Source organism: Lepisosteus oculatus, chromosome 14, assembly GCF_040954835.1.
Source record: "Lepisosteus oculatus isolate fLepOcu1 chromosome 14, fLepOcu1.hap2, whole genome shotgun sequence".
NCBI lineage: Eukaryota > Metazoa > Chordata > Actinopteri > Semionotiformes > Lepisosteidae > Lepisosteus > Lepisosteus oculatus.
Genome location: NC_090709.1, coordinates 47615920 through 47628472, shown reverse-complemented (window position 1 = coordinate 47628472; position 12553 = coordinate 47615920). Strand labels below are relative to the sequence as shown.

At 43.7% G+C, this 12553-nt stretch overlaps 2 non-coding genes across 2 annotated transcripts; both read right to left on the bottom strand.

Annotated features, from left to right (window-relative positions):
- Positions 1-6380: 6380 nt before the first annotated feature.
- trnak-uuu (transfer RNA lysine (anticodon UUU)) lies at positions 6381-6453 on the bottom strand. Its single transcript has one exon. It is a non-coding gene; the product is annotated as a tRNA-Lys (tRNA).
- A 1299-nt stretch (positions 6454-7752) lies between these two features.
- trnaa-cgc (transfer RNA alanine (anticodon CGC)) lies at positions 7753-7824 on the bottom strand. The gene has a single exon. It is a non-coding gene; the product is annotated as a tRNA-Ala (tRNA).
- Positions 7825-12553: the final 4729 nt, after the last annotated feature.

The following is a 12553-nucleotide window of genomic DNA, read 5'->3' as shown; positions in this document are numbered from 1 at the left end:
GAGCTGTTTGCATAAATAGCTAGGGTTACAGCTGAAGACACCAGCTTCATCCCCCAGTGTGTTATACGTCGGGAGCAAGAGAAGAGGGCCAGGCCGTGCCTTTTCATAGATTTTTCTTCTGAAAAGTCGGGTTCTCGGAGGCAGATTTAGCCCCTCATGCAGTGTAGAGAGATAGACAGGCCAGCGCGCCCACACAGTTAGAGCTGCACCCTCACACAGAGTCAGACCCGCAGAGACACGTCCTCTTGTTTAAACAAATACACAAACCTGACGGTGCTCACAGCGATCCAGACACACACACACACACACACACACACACACACACACACACACACACACACACACACACACGTGACATCAGCAGTCACTCTCGCACACTGGACCCCAGCTCAGTCCTCACCTCCAGCTCCTGCGAACCGCTTCGAACAAACTGCATTAAGAAAATTAGGTTGCGTTCTGGTAGCAGGCCATCCTGGGCACCAGTGTGAGTTACACACTCATTTGTAAAAGCCCTTCCGCATCGTCGGGCATGCTTCACAGTTCTGGACCTGGGGTGTGGGTGCTGTCTGTGTGGAGTTTGCATGTTCTCTCCCTGGTCTGTGGGGGTTTCCTCCAGGTGCTCCAGTTTCCACCCACAGTCCAGGGACAGGCTGCCACTTTCACTGGGCAGTGCACCGTCGCCGTGGCAGCATGGTGGGTCGGATCTGATTTCAGTCTTTATTTCCTTTTTTAGAGGTACCGTAACCAGTACCTGTTCACTGCCACGACGGACAGGGAAGCACATAATCACTGGACATCCTCTTACCTCCTGTGGCAAAGGGCAGCTGATGAACCTTTGTGCTCGCCAGATCATGGCAATTGCCGCTCCACCCTGATCCTGGCTCAGCACAGGGCACCTGGGTTCACTCCCTTCAGACTAAAGAGACTCAGTTCCTCCGGCCTGTCAGTGTGAAACACTCCCTTCAGACTAAAGAGACTCAGTTTCTTCAATCTGTCAGTGTGAGACACTCCCTTCAGACTAAAAAGACTCAGTTTCTTCAATCTGTCAGTGTGGGACGCCTACACCAGCTTCGAACGCCTGTACACAATACCGCGGACCGCCTGCCAGACCAAATTCTGGGCTTACAGCAAACCACCCATTACATACACCGGTGTCTTCCCCGGGCCAGAGGAATTCAGGAACTCACGTTTACTCCGTCATCTCAGGCGATTCTCGCAGGGAGCAGAGATTTCCCAATCGATCAGAGAGAGTCGGGACTTTTTTTTAAAAAAAAGAGGAGTCCATACCTCTTAGTAATGTGAGCGCTGACCGTCTCTCCTGCGGATGGGAAGTTCTGCGCCTTCTGGAGCATCCGCCGACTAAGCCAAATTTGTTGTAACAGAAAGAATAAGGTTCTGGATCCCGAGATGAAGTAAAACAGATGAGTGTATTGCATGCAAGGTATTGTTCGATGTGCTGGTACAAACTTTTAGGTTATATAGTCCTTCCTTGCTGCTTCAGACGTCATTCGGTGTTATGGTAAGGGGGGGGGGTCTTGGTATTTGGCCAGTTAAGAGACCCTGGCCAAATGGTCAGTTTAAGATTATGCCCCCTCGCATCTGGAATCCTTATCAGTTAACCCCCTTTCCTGCCATTAACCCCTGTTGCTTAGAAGTCTAATATTCAGGCAGAACTGACTTAAGTTAACCCTTTTTACATCTTGTCTCTTACTTCAGACCTCTTCCATTTGCTAGTTCAAAGTTGTACAACCCATTTGTATCTGCTAGGCGGCGCAGTCGTCGTGCACAAAGAACGCTTTGAAAAGCGTCAAAGGCAAGTCATTCCGAGTTGGTCGTTTGTGTTTTCCGTTCAGACGCGACATGCTGAAATGATCTCTCGGCTCCTCGGTTGTCATTTCTGCTCCGTAAAGGGATCACAGCACGCGTCAGCTTCCAGCATGCTGGGTCGGGACACGATGCCGGGGGTCGGAGAGAGCGATGTCTTCCTCGTTAGTATAGCACCTGTCACCTGTCCCCACCTGTCACGCGGGAGACTGGGGTACATCAGGACGCGCATTGAAGTGAAAGCAGGAAGCGCTGTGACATGCACTGTGCAGATCCCGCCACACTAAGAGGTGAGTGGGTCTGTTCGATCACAGCGCTAGGCGAATCCCCAATCCCCTTTTGTGCCTGGCGACAAAAGAAGTCTATTTCCACCCTTTTTCAAACAGGGGACCTTTCGCGAATGCGATAACCACTACACTACGGAAACGGTTGTAAACCGTGCCCAGCGGCCCAGTGCTGAGCTTCGCCAATGCGATTCAGCTGCTTCCATTGCCTTTATTGGAGTGCGCTGATGGACCGTGCTCTCTCTCCAGAGACCAGTACGCCTGTACCGGGGTTAGCTTGAAGTTCGAAAACGATTTTGGCATGCCTGTAGCGCTTTCGCGAAATCTCTTAGAGTTACAAAAACACATGCTTTGTGTATAAAATACATTGTGAATGCTTTCTCAGCCTTCACTTTGTCATTTTTATGACATTTTTTTGACCATGCTCACATTTTCTCTTGTCCATATCTTTGCAATAGAAGCACAGAACGGCTTCAAACCAAATGCATTTTAAAGACCACAACTTGTGGATATTTCAACAGCCTCTACACCAAACTATCAGTGAGCTAATCATCTTTTTTAAAACCTCCAGTTTTTCATCGATGCGTAATTACACACTAACTGGAACCAGGGGACTGCTGTGTGCACACGTTCACAACGCGAGAAATACTGTTCAATACGGCTTCGTGCGAAAAACCCATATATGACCATAGGAAGCAGAACAGCGCAGTCTCCAATTAGCCAGACTGTAAGCACGGGAATAAAGCTTTGTTTGATTTCTGAAACCCTTCCTTTACGTTCTATTTTCATTCAGGTGTGGTTCAACTATATTGACAATACTACTGACAGCAGGAAGTTTAAAATATTATTTTCTCAGCAGCTTATTAAAAACAGCTCCCATGATGTTCAAACCGACTTTTTACACAGAACACTGACACAGCTTTGTGTTCTGAATCTCTTTTTCTCGTGCTTTTATTTAATGTGGCACAATGCACTGGTATAGGGGTATTCTGTTCACAAACCAATAGCATTTAAACCACAGCACCCACAATGCTGCAAGTAAGTGTTTTGCACACTAAGCAGGTCCTCTGACTTTTCCCAGCTTTGTATTGGGTTGTGGAACCTTTATTTTTTATGGTTTTTTTAAGATAACAGTACAGGTAAGACACTGGGATAGGGGGGTCGTCTTCATGGCTCAATAGCATTTCAAATACAACAGCCACACTGCTGAAACCAAGTGTTTTACACACCAGTCTAGCCCCCTAACCTTATACAACCTTGCTGTGGCTGTGGCACCTTTCTTTATTTTTTTATGATTTTTTGAAGATAACACTACAGATAATACACTGGGACAGGTGGGTCGTCTTCATGGCTCAATAGAATTTCAAATACAACAGCCACACTGCTGAAACTAAGTGTTTTACACACCACACAGGCCCCCTAACCTTATGCAACCTTGCTGTGGCTGTGGCCCCTTTATTTATTTTTTTATGAAGTTTTCAATATGGCACCATTAGACAGGCAGTACATGGGGATAGGGGGGTGCTATTCACGAGTCAATAGCTCTTCAAGCACAACAGCCACAGTGCTGCAACCAGGTGTTTTACACCAGACATTTCACCTAACCTTATACAACCTCGCTTTGAGTTGTAGAACATTTCTTTATTTTTTTTTACTGTAATCAAGTGCTGTGCTCACTAGTCAGGCCTCCTGACCTTTCACAGTCATGCTTTGTTGTGTGCAACTTTAATTATCTTTTTAGGATTTTTTGAACATGGCAACTTCCACCGAGACGGGTGGGGGGTGTGGGGGTGTGGGGGTGCTCTTCAATAGCTTTTTCATCTATACACACAAACGGATGTAACCAAGACACTCAGAACCTGTCACGCAGGGGCTGACTGCTGAGGATAGGGATCCACTGCAGTGCCCTTGGTAGGGTTGGCGCGAGACGCAGGCGTAGTCGGAGTAACCAGGCAGGGGCCTGAGTCCAGGAAGGCGTAGAAGTTGCGTCGGTAGGCAGAGGCGTAAACGAAGAGACAGGCTGGGGTCAGAATCCGAGAAAGCGTAAAACAGGCGAAGGTACAAAATCGAGTGGCTAAAGCGGTTGTCGGAAAAGCGGGGTCGAGGTCCAGGGGAGAAGTCGTAGTAAGGCAAAGGTGTAGTTAGTAGGTAAGCTCCTGGAGAGAATCTCAATCGTGAGCAATGACCGGGGGGCAGATGAGGGTTTAAGTAGAGGACTGATTGACATGTGCACGTTTGGTATGGGGAGAGCTCGAGGGAATGCAGGAGCGCTTGCCTGCGTGAGGGAGATTCATGACAGAACCAACAGAATCAACCTGAACTCATAGAAAAACAAGAATGCCCCCGAGACACCTGAATCCCCCTCTTGGACCACTCTGGTATCAACCACAGAAAGGTTGTATAAGGTTAGGGGACCTGTGTGGTGTGTAAAACACTTGGTTTCAGCAGTGTGGCTGTTGTATTTGAAATGCTATTGAGCCATGAAGACTACCCACCTATCGCACTGTGTTACCTGTAGTGTTATCTTCAGAAAATCATAAAAAAATAAAGAAAGGGGCCACAGCCACAGCAAGGTTATATAAAGTTAGGGGGCCTGTCTGGTGTGTAAAACACTTGGGTACAGCAGTGTGGGTGCTGTATTTGAAATGCTATTGAGCCATGAAGACGACCCACCTATCCCAGTGTATTACCTGTAGTGTTATCTTCAGAAAATCCTAAAAAATATAAAGAAAGGTTCCACAACCCAGAACAAAGCTGGGAAAAGTCAGAGGACCTGCTTAGTGTGCAAAACACTTGCAGCATTGTGGGTGCTGTGGTTTAAATGCTATTGGTTTGTGAACAGAATACCCCTATCCCAGTGCATTGTGCCACATTAAATAAAAGCATGAGAAAAAGAGATTCAGAATGCAAAGCTGTGTCAGTGTTCTGTGTAAAAAATCGGTTTGAACATCATGGGAGCTGTTTTTAATAAGCTGCTGAGTAAAGAATATTTTAATCTTCCTGCTGTCAGTAGTATTTTCAATATAGTTGACCCTTACCTGAATGAAAACAGGGCGTAAAGGAAGGGTTTCAGAAATCAAACAAAGCTTTATTCCCGTGCTTACAGTCTGGGTAATGGGAGACTGCGCTGTTCTGCTTCCTATGGTCATATACGGGTTTTTCGCATGAAGCCGTATTGAACAGTATTTCTCGCGTTGTGAACGTGTGCACACAGCGGTCCCCCGGGTTCCAGTTCGTGCGTAATTACGCATCGATGAAAAACCGGAGGTTTAAAAAAAGATAATTAGCTCACTGATAGTTTGATGTAAAGGCTGTGGAAATATCCACAAGTCGTGGTCTTTAAGATGCATTTGGTTTGACGGCGTTCTGTGCTTCCATTGCGAAGATATGGACAAAAGAATATTCGTGCATGGTCAAAAAAATGTCATAAAACCGAAAAAGTAAAGGCTGAGAAAGCATCCACAATGTATTTTATACACAAAACAAGCATTCTCGCAACTCTAAGAGGTTTCGTGAAAGCGCTACAGGCGTGCCAAAATCGTTTTCGAACTTCGAGCTAACTTTACCCCGGTACGAGAAAGACCTCTTTATTAGAAGTGAGATTTTAACAAACGTCTCCAGGGTTAACTGCGACCTGAACGCAACGCCTTAGACCACCAGCCATCTTGCCTGTGGTACTTAGAGCAGCGCTCAATAAAAATGATCAGAACCCGAAAGCGCTTCTTATGCGGATCAGTATATTCCGATACCACTGGTTCTGCAGAAGAAATAAGAAAAGCCGAACTCAAAGCGGTGTGTTGCCATTACGGGTACTCTGCAGCTGCTTTAAGATCTACTCACACCGTGTTGCCATTAAAGCTACCTAGTTAAACAAAAAACTTATCGTCATCTTTTTGAACGTGATTATTAGACACCCGTTAAATCTCCACCGATGTTTCTTGAGAGATCGTTCAGCGAGCGAGTATTAAAAAACTACGTCGCTTCCAACCTCTGCTCTCACTGTAAACTCGGACGTGATGTTCTGCAGATGTGCAGTGTGCCTTTCCTCTTGTCGTATTCAAGAGTACTCACTGTGTGCGCTCCTCACTGCGTGTTCTGTACTCTAGAGTGACAAGATCTACTTGAACATTTTCGGTTTGTGAAATGAAACACTAAATACACTACTGTAAATACAAGTAATGGACATTTAAAATAACCACAGTACAGCTAGAAGAGTGAAAGATAAGAGACTATTTAGAATGACATTCAAAATAGACTTAAGAACAGCACAACCGCCCGAACAGGGACTTTAACCCTGGGCCCTTAGATTAAAAGTCTGATGCTCTACCGACTGAGCTATCCGGGCTCTGAAAGAAAATTGACACTGTCGGGATCCTCGCAAGTCACGTGTCTCTTGTGCCGAAGAGCAGTCATACCTGACCCGTCTGGAATGACCACTGACAGACTTTATCATGAAGCGACGGCACCACTCCCAGTAGAATGAGAGAGAAATACAGCATGACATGGGGAGGTAAGGGGCTCCCACAATCCATCTTTCCTCACATTACTGATTTTTTTCAATAGCATTTTGACCTTTTTTCACATTCAGATTTTTTTCACATTTAATAAAATCTTTTAATCAACAACATTAAAAAGAAAACAAATGGAACATTTTTTGGAACAATAATTAAAAAAAATCTTTCAATGCCTTGGTTGTATACGTGTGCACACCCTTTATAAAGGGAGTTGCAACAGTGCTGAAATGTAAAGAGCATTTCTGTAGAGAAAACAGCATTTTTTCTGCCTTGATGTTAAGCTTAGGGAGCCTGTCTTTTAGAAATTCTATTTCTTAACACCCTGCACAGCCTCCCGACAGACTAACGAATATTTTTGGGAGAAATTGGCTCACACACCGGAAGACACTAACGTTTATTTACGTTAGAGTATGTGAATAACAGTTTAACCGAAAAAGTTTGTAATTGTGATTTTGTTAAAATTCAATAAATCGTCTATCATCAGTAAGTAATTATTAAGAAAGTGTTTTATTTCATAAATTATAAGACAATTTAGAGAGTTTATAGGTCATAAACGTCGCTTATGTTCTTTTAACTCTAGCATTCAGGATCCAAACCCAGGTGCGGACGGTTGTGTTTCTTGAATCTCTTGTAATCATCAAAAGTCGATGTGTAGTCCTTCAGTACTTTCTCCAGTTGTGCCATGGATATTTTATACGATCAATACTTGTCATGCTCTTTTGCATTTTCATTAACAAACGGAAAAAGTTCAAAGTGTGTTTATGGCTGTGCTTCACAGCTACACGAGAGCAGTACAGGACAGTGCGGAGTTCAGAAGGAGGATTCGCTCGCTGAATGATCTCTCAAGAAATCCCGGGTGAGATTCAAGAGGTGTTTTCTGCAACAGCCACGGCAAGTGTGAAGCAATCTCTGGATTTCCTGAATTTGAACTAAATTATTAGGGTTAGGGTTAGTTCAAATAATTTAGGATTTAACAGAACTAAATGAGGTACATTTAAAACAGCAGCGCAACTCTGCAGCATGTCGAGTGTGCCTGCATTTAGTTGTGTAAACCTGGCTCTCTCTGAACACAAGGAAAGAGTTCTCACTCAACAGAAGATTGCAATGTGAGTACTGTAATATAAAGCACCTGGAGATGCCAGGGATTGAACCCGGGAACTCATACATGCGAAGCATGCGCTCTACCACTGAGCTACATCCCCAATGAAAACCGTCAAGGAACAGACTTAGAGATGTGCAGATGCTCACTGATCACAATCCACCACTCACGAAGAATGCCTGCAGTTTCCCACTTTCGCGTTTCCTCTACTACAGAGTAAATTCATGGGAATGAAGAAATAAGGAAGGAAAAATAATCGCATTGAAGCTTCAAGAGACTGGGCACAAATTAATCTATTATTTTTGTATCCAGTCACACGTGCGACTGTGGTTAATTCCCAGACGGGGAAGTGCTTTTTTTCTACCTAATTACTCGACTGTCTTTCAATTCTGTTTTATTTGAAAGCTTTTTGCATCTTTTAAGTGCTCTTGATTAAACTATGCATAGAAAAACAGCACTACTGATGATTTTCATGGACCGATGCACACTTATTCTGTACAACTCGAGTGATAAAACCCTGTCTGCAAATATTGTAGAAGAAAATAAAAGGGTGAAACAACGCCCCAACCAAAGGAACGGTAACAGGAAGGATCGTGTTCTTATTTGATAAGTCCTTTTGAGATGTCTTGTCAATGCACACAGGCGTTAGAGCTGAATAATGTACTTTTAGTGGTGTTTTTAAACAAAGATGGAACATGTTATTTCTATACCAGGAAGAAAGGAGCAGACTTTAACTTTAAGAGGCAAAAACGACACCTTATCAGAGCTAATATTAATTAAAATGACATCACAACAAAAGAGTGGAGACTTGAGTGAATAGTAGTTTTCACTGGACGTCTGTGTCTCCATAACTTTGTAGGTGAGAGAGAGGATTGTGATAATTTGCAGGTGCTTCTCGGAAGTGCGTTGGTGGTACAGGCGCCTTCCAAATAATTAAGTCGGGTTTGAAAACCCAAATCTTTTCAAGATAATTTGTGGTCCGCTAACACATCTTTTGAAACACTACAACAGGTAACACCCCGTGTGAAACATCATGAACATCTGTTAAAGCCTGAGTTTTACATACTCTAACGTAAATAAACGTTAGTGTCTTCCGGTGTGTTAGCCAATTTCTCAAAAAAATATTTGTTAGTCTGCCGGGAGGCTGTGCAAGGTGTTATAAAATAGAATTTCTAAAAGACATTCTCCCTAAGCTTAACATCAAGGCAGAAAAAATGCTGTTTTCTCTACAGAAATGCTCTTTACATTTCAGCACTGTTGCAACTCCCTTTATAAACGCATACAACCAAGGCATTGAAAGTTTTTTTTTTTAATTATTGTTCCAAAAAATGTTCCATTTGTTTTCTTTTTAATGTTGTTGATTAAAAGATTTTATTAAATGTGAAAAAAATCTGAATGTGAAAAAAGGTCAAAATGCTATTGAAAAAAATCAGTAATGTGAGGAAAGATGGATTGTGGGAGCCCCTTAACTACCCATGTCATGCTGTATTTCTCACTCATTCTACTGGGAGTGGTGCCGTCGCTTCTGGATAAAGTCTGTCAGTGGTCATTCCAGACGGGTCAGGTATGACTGCTCTTCGGCACAAGAGACACGTGACTTGCGAGGATCCCGACAGTGTCGGCGTTCTTTCGGAGCCCGGATAGCTCATTCGGTAAAGCATCAGCCTTTTAATCTGAGGTCCCAGCGTTCAAGTCCCTTTTCGGGCGGCTGTGCCGTTTTTAATTCTATTGTGAATGTCATTCTAAATAGTCTTTTATCTTTCACTCTTCTAGCTTTACTGTAGTTATTTTAAATGTCTATTACTTGTATTTACAGTAGTGTATTTAGTGTTTCATTTCACAAACCGAAAATGTTCAAGTAGATCTTGTCACTCTACTCCACGTACTCATCTAAATTAAATCACAGTAGAGTACAGAACACGCAGTGAGGCGCTCACACAGTGAGTACTCTTGAATACGACAAGAGGAAAGGCACACTGCACATCATCACGCCCGAGTTTACAGTGACAGCAGAGGTTGGAAGCGACCTAGTTTTTAAATACTCGCTCGCTGAACGATCTCTCAAGAAACCTCGGTGGAGATTTAACGGGTGTCTAATAATCACGTTCAAAAAGATGACGATAAGTTTTTTTTAACTAGGTAGCCTTAATGGCAACACGGTGTGAGTAGATCTTAAAATCTCACGTCTAATAAAGAGGTCTTTCTCGTTAGAGTAGAAACGATAGAAGCCTCAAGCGGGAAAAAAATCACAACATCTCGCATTTCACGTGTTTAATGTTAACTGTCTCAGTGGTTGCCTCGGTGGTTGATGGCTCTTCTCCCTCGCAGAGTGACGGCAAACTTCTTCAGAGAGGGAGTCTCCCACGCACGGCTTTTCTTTATCAAGAGCTGAGACAACAGAAACAGACTTCCAACTGACATTAATTACTTCTTGAGCGTTTATGACCGTCTTTAAAAGCTGAGAGCAGGTGAAAAAGTCTTTGGAAATGAGGAAATGACTGCTGACAGTAAACAGAGCTGACGCTCAGCTGCAGACAAGCGCTCCTCTTTAGTATAGTGCTGAGTACCCCCGCTTGTTGCGCGGGAGACCGGGGTACGTTTCTGTGACAGGTCGCTGGTTTAATTTTTTAACAACCTGAGTTCACTTAAAAAGTGTGTACTGTGTACTACGTTTCGGACTAGTTACGGCGGTAGAATATGGAGATCATCTCCAGCTTTGAGCTCAATTGCATCAAGAAGTCATGCTAAATGTAGTATAGTGAGTAGACATCGCGAGACAACAGAACGAGAGAGTAAAAGGCGGGAATATATGGTGTAAGGGCGTGATCTGTGTAGTTAACAAAATAGTTAAAATAATATAAAAACGTCTCTTTATTAAGATACACAACATTTATGGCGACGAGAGATGAGTGGTTGACGGACTCAAAGCGAGCAGAACACTGCAGATTTTAGTTCTCTTGCTGGTAGAAACGAACTTCTGAATTTTCGGACTTTTCGTTTAGCTTGGCCATGGAAGATATGGCAGCCGCGCCGAGAAGGTTTGCTTATGCCCAGCTTTTTCCACCGCTTCCACTGAACCTCGGAGCCCCGGATTTGTATACGGAATACAAGATATGGATGGAGTCGTACAGATTATTTTAAATAGCCAGTGGATCTACAGAAGCTCAGGATGCCGTGAGACGGGCTACACATTACTGCACTCTATCGGGGCTTCCATGCAGCGGATTTTCGCCAACCTCCCTGGAGTAAAAAGTACATATGAACAGACTGTAGCTGCCTCAGACGCTTCCTTTACACCGCGGAGAAATGTTGTTTTGGAACAGCATAAATTTAGGCAGAGAACTAAGGCTCAGGACGAATCTGTTGATGCTTTTGTGACTGCACTAAGAGAACTGGCTAAATCGTGTGACTTTGGAGTATTGGAAACTGACATGTTAAGAGATCAACTTGTGGAAAAATGTGCACATAAGAGACTATAAATTGCTGCAGGAGGAAGGGCTGACTATAGAAAGAGCTCTTACAGTCGCTAGAATTCATGAAGCAGCTCAAGCAAATTCAAGAATGCTTTCTGACCACAGTGACAAAGTGACACTGAACGGGGCGCTCGCTCAAACTTTACAAACAAAAGCCGAGCAGCATGGCGCAGTCATGCTAGAGAAATAGATGAACAGGGGACAGCTGACATTACATGTTACAGGTGCGGACTAACAATGCACAAAGCAGATGAATGCGGAGCGTGAACAGCAAAATGTCTACATTGTAAGAAAACAGGACATTATGCACACGTCTGCAGAACATCACGTCCGAGTTTAAGGACAGCAACATCAGAGATTGGAAGCTAGGGAGTTTCAGGTCTGTGTTTTTATTATAGGTTCAAGAAAATCTGAATACCTTTTCAAGAAGTATTTCAGAATCCCAGTCAAATCCAGTACGAATGCCGCATAGATCTGCATTGTACAATTAGTATACTGTTTGTCCGTTGAATCAGACACGCCTTATGAAGCATTTCTAAAACAGGAGAGATCGTTAGGGAATGCATCTTCCTGTAAAAATAAAATGACTTCAAGGGCACTATAAGCAGAGGTGCTCTACAGAAGAACTATAGCCAGAGATGCCAAAGAGGTCGAGATTTCACCACGTGAGAGAAAGCATCTCAGAAAACGAAGTTGCGGTCGTTTCCACGCGTTATAAAACCACTAGGTCAAACAACAAGAGCTGAAGAGCCGCTGTTGATAGTAACGCAGCCGAGCGCTCTAAAGAGCTGGCTTAAACCTCCAGCCTCTTCAGGAGCATCTGTTGGAGTCACACTGCTACGGCGTATCTCCTTGTTAAGTATCCCTTTTATTGTTGTTGCTGCCTCCAGGCGATGTAAACCAGATTCAGAAAACAATAATTTGAACAACATTATTCCTATGTTTCCTCAAAGGCGCATTGGCCAAGTGGTTAAGTGTTGGTTTTGTAAAGCAAAGATTGTGGTTTCAAACCCCACCCATGCCTGTTTCATTTGTCACCCGTTTCCTTTAGTTTCAAAGTCTTCAAAAAACTCGCAATGTAGGAGTCTCAATAGTAAGAGAACATAACTGTTGCCAGTGATAAGTATTCGTGCATATCCTGCCTTGTTTTTTAGTCGACAAAGTTTGTCTCTCTTCACACCCATCTTCCGAATAATCGCCTCAGCATTGGGAAAGAACGTGCGCTTGGTACAGCCCCCGACTCCATGGTCTGATCACAAACAGATCGGGTGAGCTGTCAGTCCAGGTTGGAAGTAACGTTCGAAAGCACTAAAAATCTGACTTAGGAACTAGAAGACCGTGTTTTTTTAAACGAGTAAA